The sequence below is a fragment of the Galeopterus variegatus genome, unplaced genomic scaffold, assembly GCF_000696425.1.
Source record: "Galeopterus variegatus unplaced genomic scaffold, G_variegatus-3.0.2 Scaffold6364, whole genome shotgun sequence".
NCBI classification, from domain to species: Eukaryota; Metazoa; Chordata; class Mammalia; order Dermoptera; family Cynocephalidae; genus Galeopterus; species Galeopterus variegatus.
This window is the reverse complement of record NW_007732475.1, coordinates 22,614-30,810: the sequence shown is the minus strand read 5'-3', so window position 1 is coordinate 30,810 and position 8,197 is coordinate 22,614.

The following is an 8,197-nucleotide window of genomic DNA, read 5'->3' as shown; positions in this document are numbered from 1 at the left end:
GCCAGGACAACAGGGTCCATCCTCTTCCTCGGATAAGACACCACAGATCGGGAGGTAGTCGCAAGAGGAAAAGGAGAGGGGTGGGGGCAACCTCGGATCTAGTGAGTCAGGAACTAGGAACCACCAGGGGTGGGACAGGTGCAGGGATGGGCACACGGGTTCCACCTGCTCCAGAAGGGGCCTCTGCTGGCCCAGAGATCCTTGACCCTGGAGGTGGGCAGAGACTGCCCCCAGTCCTGGCCACTCCCTCCCTCTCCCACCTGGCCCTACCAGCAGTGCTGGGCCTTCATCAGGTTGGTCTGGATTTCTAGATTGTGCCTCCGGGCTGGGCCACTAAGCTCCTTGGGGCCCCAGCTCCATCCACCCAGCTCCATCCTCCCTTCCCCCTCCCCACTGCTTCCTCACCGTCTTCCCCCAGTCCCATTCCCATCCACAGGCTGCCACCTGCTCTGTCCCCATTCTGCTTCCTGGACAGCAGAGGCGGTCCCAAGTCCCAGGCCCCCAGCCCTCTGACCTCAGACCCCAGGCCCCAAGCAGAGCCCACTCCCCAGGAGCTGCTGTTCCGCGGTGCCCTGGATCCACCTGTCTGCTCAGGCCTCTGAGTTCCATGAAGTTGTTGCTGTTTCTCCAGGGGGCTTCCCACTAACTCCTGGGACTCTTCAAGAGTAGGAAGGGGGATCCAGGTCAAAAAATGGTGGCAGTGGGGGGTATCCCGAGTTTCTCGGCTGCTGGTCAGTCCCTCCCACAGCAAGGGCTGCCTGTGTTGAGTGGCACCCATGGCAAGGAGGGCTCAGCTCGCATGTGGAAGGCCTTCACCTACTTTGTCGCGCTCCCCGGGGTGGGAGGGAGCGTGCTGAATGTTTTCCTAAAGTCGCACCACGGACAGCGCGAGAGACCTGAATTCATCACCTACCCCCAGCTCCGCGTCGGGCCAAGCCCTTCCCTGGGGAGACGACAACCACACTCTACTCCATAACCCTGCTGTGAACATGCTTCCAACTGGCTGTGAAGACAAATAAAGAGAACCCAGACCACCGTGCAGGCACCAGGGACCACGGCACTGGCTTGGGTCATTCCTCTGTACACGGGCCAGAATAGCGTACGGCCCTTAGCTCGCCTTCTTTACTTGCATCAAATGATGACCAATGTACTGGTTTTCCATCCCTTTGTTTTTGCAGAAGGTGGTTTAAATAAAAAACTTAAACTTAAAAAAGAAAAAAGCAGGAAGGGGCCACTGACCATTTTCCCAAGGTCACACAGCAGCAGGGCCAGCCGGCCATGTGTGTCCCCTGCCTTGGCCACCCTCCCCAAGTGTGAGGAATCCACCTTCTGCTCTGAGGGTGTCACTATCCAGAGTGTGCAGATTAAGGGTTGACAAATCATAACCGTCATGCACTGAGCACTGCCCTTCTGCATCTGGTGGCCTCCGCAGCCCCGGGAGGCAGGCATGGATGGGGAAGGAGGCACAGAGGGGCCAGGTCGCCTGCCCCAGGCCCCTGAGCTGTGGGCGGTGGCTGCAGCTCCAGTGCAATCTTGCCTGATTTCAAGGTGCACGTCTCTGTATATATGGGAATAAACAAACCAGGGTGTTTTTCCTATACTCGTACTCAGCAACAGTCAACACAGAAGACATCTGTGGCCAAATGTGGGGGGATTTCTCCCCACCAGCAAGCAGTCTGCAGCAGACAGCAGCTGGGTGTCCTCTAATTCAAATAAATTTTGACACGATCTACCTGGTAATAGCATCAGATCCCACAGGCAGAGGCCTCAGTCACCAAGACTGCCCCAGCCACTTCCAGTGCCAGTCGCAAGCTTCAGGTGATTTTGCCCGTGCTTCTGACCAACCAGCTATAAATCGGGGTGCCGTGGCCCACTCCTCAGATTTGATTAATTTACTAGAGCAGCTCACGGAACTCAGGGACATGCTTCTGTTCACTGGTTTACATACAGGATATTACAGTGGACACAGATGGAGAGACACACAGGGCGAGGTGTGGGGACGGGCGCAGAGCTTCCATGCCCTCCCCGGGCACCACCCTCCAGGAACCTCCACTGTTCAGCATCCGGAAGCCCCCCGAGCCCAGTTCTCTTGGGCTTTTATGGAAGCTTCATTGCGTAGGCAGGACTGAAGCGTGGACGAGCGTGTAGAAATGTGAGTGGACAAGGGTCTGTCCCAACACTAACAGCCTGGACGGGGAAGCCCAGCGAGGCGTCTGCTCAGGCTCTTCCCGGCCGCTCTGTGCAGCCTGTCTGTCCCAACACTAACAGCCTGGACGGGGAAGCCCAGCGAGGCGTCTGCTCAGGCTCTTCTCGGCCGCTCTGTGCAGCCTCATTCGTCCAGGGCACGGGGCAGGACCCCTTCTGGAATGGGAATCTGACCCCGTTCCCAGTGTGACCCCAATCAGATTAAGGTAGGTCGGAGAATTTCCTGCCTCAGGTTCAGAAAGGAGGGCAGGAGAAGGTCAGAGATTAGTATGAGCCAGGAGCTGTGGACGAAAACCAATATATAAACATCATAACATCACACCTGCTGAAAGCAAACGCTCCTGATGGTGTTTATTAACAGGTATGTAGGAAGGAAGTCACTCTCCTTTCAGCAGCTGCCGACCAGGCGCCAGGAGATGTACTGATGTGCTTCAGCCACGAAACCACATTAGCAGCAGCAGTTACAGCTACAATCTGACAAAGTTTACAGCAGCTACTGACTTAGTTTATGACGATCCGCTGCCGTTCTCCAAGACCCTCCCGTCTCCTGCACAGCTCACACGTGAGGCGGACGGGCTGTGCTGGGAGTCATCACCCCTGCGTCCTTCAAGTCCTGCGTGGTGTGGCACCCACCTCTGCCTCCCTTCAGGAATGTGGTGTTGCTTTAGGTGACTGTTTTCCAGGTAGAGGAAGCTCCAATGGCTTCCCCTTGGCCTCTGCTGCCACTACAACCCTCACTCCATGGATCAGGGAGCCCATGACGGGTTCTGCTCCTGCCGAGTATTCTGTGCCAACTATGCATTCCAAACCAGGGGGATAACCCCAGGATGGGTTCAGGGACCCTCTGGGCCTGAGCTAAAACCCCGTTGGTTGCCTGACCTCCGGAAGCCCCTACTCTGACTGGTAGATCACAGCAGAATTTTGGGTCTCCAGGAATTCCTGTCAGTTCAGAGCCAATGTGCCTGAACAGTCTGTGTATTTCTCCTCCCCCACTCACAGCCACCTGGTAAGTGGTCCCTTAGGGGCTTTTTGGGGAGGCCAGGAGGAAGAATTTTGGCAGTGTAACCAGGTCCTTTCCTGAGGGCCCTGGTGTCACCCTCATCCGAGGGGCTCTGGTCTGTGTCTGGCTCCAATTGGAAATTGGTTTGAGGGACCACGGCCCTCCATTGTGATGGTTCAAGTCAGACTTCTTGTTAAGAACTGAATGTTTGTGTCCCCCCCACCCCACCCAATTCATATGTTGAGGCTCTAACCTTCGATGTGAAGGCATTTAGAGGAGGGGCTTTGGGGAGAAAGTCAGAGTTGGACGGGGTCATGAGGATGGGGCCCTGGTCTGGTGGGATGAGCGCCCTTACAAGGGACCTCAGAGAGCCCCCTACTCCCCCCTCCCTCCCTCTCTCGCCCCCCAGCACATGCGCACACTGGGGAAGGGCCACGCGAACACCCATGAGTTGGGTCCCGCAAGCCAGGAGAGGGCCCCTCCAGAGCCCAACCATGCTGGCACCTTGATCTCAGACTTCCAGCCTCCAAAACTGAGAAAATAAATTTCTGTTCCATGAAATTTTTCTGGCAGCCTGAGTTAATACACTTGTGTTCACCACACACAGAGTTCTTCTGATGATGCAAGTCAAGGGAGACCACAGCAGCCCACCCGTGGGTTACTTCATTCCCACGGCCACCCCGATCAGTTAGCCAACCCCAAAGACGTCCGCAGGTCTAGCCACTCTGATCATGCTTTGACTGCACTGTCCACATGGTGACCACAGCCCACGTCTGGAGTCAGGGGCCACCCCTTCACTCTGCCTTGTTGGGACCCTCGGAGACCCCATTTCAGTGAGAGCAGTTCCCAGAGCTCCTCAAGGGTGTGGGGCCTGTTTTAGTCCGTTTTGTGTTGCTATAACATGAGTTTTGGAGGGGACAACATGTCCAGACTCCATCAGGGCCCCTCATCAGTGCCCTTCTCAGCCTTGGTGAAGGCAGAGCGCCCTCAGATCCTTCCAGGGCACAATTAGGGAGGAGAAATTCAAGCACAAGATACAGCCAGCGCAGCATCTACAGAGACAACTAGACTGTGTTATTCAGGATAGCTTTAGATGTACAGAAATACTGAGCGGAGAGTAGAGTTTCCACATGCCCCCCACCCCACAGACAACTCCCCTGTTACTAGCATCGTGCGTTAGTGTGGATTATTTATCATAATTAAGGAACCAGTGTTGATACATTATTATTAACTCCTGCAAAGTCCATTCTTTATTCAGATTCCCTCAGTTTCCCTTGCTGTCCTTTTCCTGTCCCACACCCATCGAAAAAAAAAAAAAAAGCCAGGATTGATACATTATTAACAACTAAGGTCCATGCTTGATTTGGATTTCCTGTTTCCCCTGCTGTCCTTTTCCTGTCCCACAACCCATGCAGGACACCACGTGACATTTAGTCATCACGTCTCCTTAGGCTCCTCTTGGCTGTGACAGTTTCCCAGACTCTCCTTGTTTTTGATGAGCTGGACACTTTCGAGGAGTCTGGTCCCATACATTGCAGGATGTCCCTCTGTTGAGACGTGTCTGCCGTTTTTCTCATGATTAGACTGGGGTTGCAGGTTGGGGAGGAAACCACAGAGGTAAAGCACTGTCATCACATCACGTCCCGGGTCTGCACTGTCACGGGACTTACGATGTAGACGCTGACCTTGAGTGTCTGGCCGAGCTGTGCCGGGCAGGTTTCTCCACTGTGACACCATCCCCCAGCCCTGTCCACACTGCACAGCACACAGTAGGGACAGGGAGTCACATGCTGCCTCCCTTTAGGTGCAGAATCTGCACGGTCTGTGTGGTGTTCTCCTGCAGGGGAGGTTCATCTCTTTTCCCCACTCACTTGTCTAACCACATATATTGGTATGGACTCATGAATTAGTCTGTTCCTGTTGCTTAGATACTTGAAACTGGGTGATTTATAAAGAAAGCAAAATTTATTGCTTACAGTTGCTGAGGCTGGGAAGTGCACAGTCCATCTGGTGGTGGCGACAGTGCCCAGAGGTCTCACACTGCAAGGTGGTGGAAGCAGAGACAGAGAGAGCACGAAGGCAGACTCTTCTCTTCAAGCCCTCAGAACCGCGCCCCTGGCCACCACTGTTAACCCATTCACTCCTGCACGGTCCTGCAATCCAGTCACCTCTTCAAGGCTCCACCTTTCAACTACCATAATAGGATTTCCCACCCTCTTAACAGTCACAGTGGGGACCAAGTTTCTAATACATAAAACTTGGGGGACAGAGTCAGAGCTTCAGTGAGTTTTGGGGGGACGTAATTCAATCCACTGCAGACTCATGAATACTTATTTTATACTTTGGGTTATATTCCAACAGTTTTGTTGCTCAGATTGCTCCAGCTTTGGCCACTGGGAGCTCTCAGTGGCTCCTGTGTCCTTTGACGTAATCCCATCACTGTGGGGCTTGGTTCTGTTTTCCTGAGCACTTCCTGACTTTGTGGCACTACGAGATCCTCAGGATCATCTTGTGTATTTCCCGCCCCACTCTTGGAATCAGCCATTTCGCCAAGGAGCCTGGTTCCTTATAGTAGAGGATGCAGTTAGAAACCAAGACCTGGGTGCCGGCTGCGCTTTTCCTTTATGCTCGCTCAGTGGACAAAGCAGAGACGTACGTGTGTGCACGCTAACCGTGAGTATGCACACATCTGCGAGTATTTTTGTGTGGCCCTCTATACCTGAAGTTGAACATGAGTTCTCACTGGTGTCTCTAACCCTAACCCTAACCACATGGGTCATTCTGGCCCCTCCCTTGGTCACCTGTAAACTCCCACTGCAACAGCAAGAAGCAAAGCTTCACCATCTGAATCCACTTCCTCAACTTCTGGGTTCCAGCATATGCACGTGCTAATACCAGAACCGCGAACCTGGGGCTCTGCGGTTATCCAGCGACGTGCGGGCTGACGTGCCGTCCCTTCTGCCTTTGATGAGGGAAAGCGGCCAGGAGAGGAGGAGGACAGAACCACAGTGACTCCGTTTTTAAAACTTAATTGACTTGCTTTCCTGTGGCCCAAGAAGCTGACCCTTCCTTAGAATTCACCGCCTGGGGCTGGCCAGTCAGCGCAGCCGGTCAGAGCGTGGTGTCACAACACCAAGGTCAAGGGTTCGGATCCCTGCATTGGCCAGCCGCCAAAAGATAAAACAACAAACAGCAACAAAAATTATAAGGAAAAAAACTACTGCTTTGCAAACAGACTCTTTTCTCAGAAATTTGTTATCACCAAGAAACCCGTCATGTGGATAAGCACAGGTAACACTGTTTAGAGAAATGGTATGGAAACTACTTATGAATGGAGTGGCCTGGACTAGAGCAGCCACGGATATCGGAAAAGGCCCGAGACCGGCTGGCTCGTCGCATCGCTGCGTCCTCGGGCAGGGTTTGAAATCTGTTTTAGTGCTCAGCACCTCCTGAACTTGCCTGTGAAGCCGCCTCGCTTCTCAGAGCCTGCTCAGGCCTCCGCTAAGGCTGCGCCCGTTTCCAAAGCCACTGGGGTGGCACCTTGCCCTGCCTGCTCCGAGGCAGTGTCGTGCTCTGCAGCCTTTCCTGGGATCACCTGCCCTCCCAAATTATTTTTTAAAAATTTGTACATTGAGTTTTACTCCCTGTGTTGTCCAATCCCAGGGGTTTTCACAAGTGCGTAACGTTATGTACCTACCATCACAGGCTCGTACATAATAGTGTTATCATCTAAAAAAATCCCTGTGCCTCGCCTGCTCATCACTGCCACGTCGTCTGAATGCAACACACTTTATCCTTCGCTTTTTCTTTTTTCAAGATGACTGGTAAGGGGACCCAAACCTGTGGCCTTGGTGGTGTCAGCACCACACTCTCCCAAGTGAGCCACAGGCCAGCCCTCCATTCGCCTTCTGAAGGATGTCTTGGTTGCTTCCAGTTTGGGGCAATTATAAATAAAGCCGCTGTAAACATTTGTGTGCCGGTTTTTGTGTGGAGATGTTTCCAGATCACCTGGATAATACCAAGGAATGGCATTGCTGGGCCATACAAGAAGAAGGTGGTCAGCTGTGTAGGAAACGCCCAAAGGCCTTGCAGAGCCACCGCGCCACTCTGTGTCCCCTTCAGCATGCTGCACACGCTCGCCAGCATTTGGTGCTGCCAGAGCTTGGATGTCCACTGTTCCAGCAGGCGTGCCGTGGTGTCTCGTGGCCGTCCTACTCTGGGATTCGCCAGGGACACAGGATGTGGAGCCTTTCCTATGCTTACTTGCCGTGTGTACTTCTTTGGTGAGGTATCTGCTCAGATCTTTGGCCCATTTTTGTTGGGTTGTCTTATTTTCTTACTGTTGAGTTTTAAGAGTTCCTTGTGTAGTTTGGATACAATCCTGCAATAGATATGTGTTTTGCGAACATTTTCACCCAGTCCGTGGCTTATCTTCTCACTGTCTGAACAATGTGCTTCACAGAGCAGAATTTTTTCATCTTAGTAAAGTTTAATTTATACATTTTTTCTTTTATGGATTGTGTTTTTGATGTCATTTCTAAAAAAATCATCGCCGAATTCAAGCTGGCCTAGGTTTTCTCCTATGGTGTCTTCTAGAAATTTTATGGTTTTGCAGTTTACATTTAGGGTTACGATCCATTGTGTGTGTGCTGAAACCCGGCATCAAGCAGGGACTTCTAGACGTTCAGTCTTATCCACGTTTTGAGTTAACTTTTGTGATGTCTGTGTCTAGATTCATTTTCCGTACATGGATGTCCAATTTTTTTGCCAAAACTTCTCAAAAAGACTCTCCTTCCCCACTGAATTGGTTTTGCTCCTTTGTCAAACATCAGTTGGCGATAATTGTGTGGATGTATTTTTGGGCTCTCAGTTCTGTTCCACTGACCCATCTGTTCACCCTTTGCCAGCACCAGCCTGTCTCGATCACGGCTCTTGTAGCTTTATAGTAAGTCACGTAGCGTCTGTCCTCCAGCTTTGTCACTCTTTCCTGTG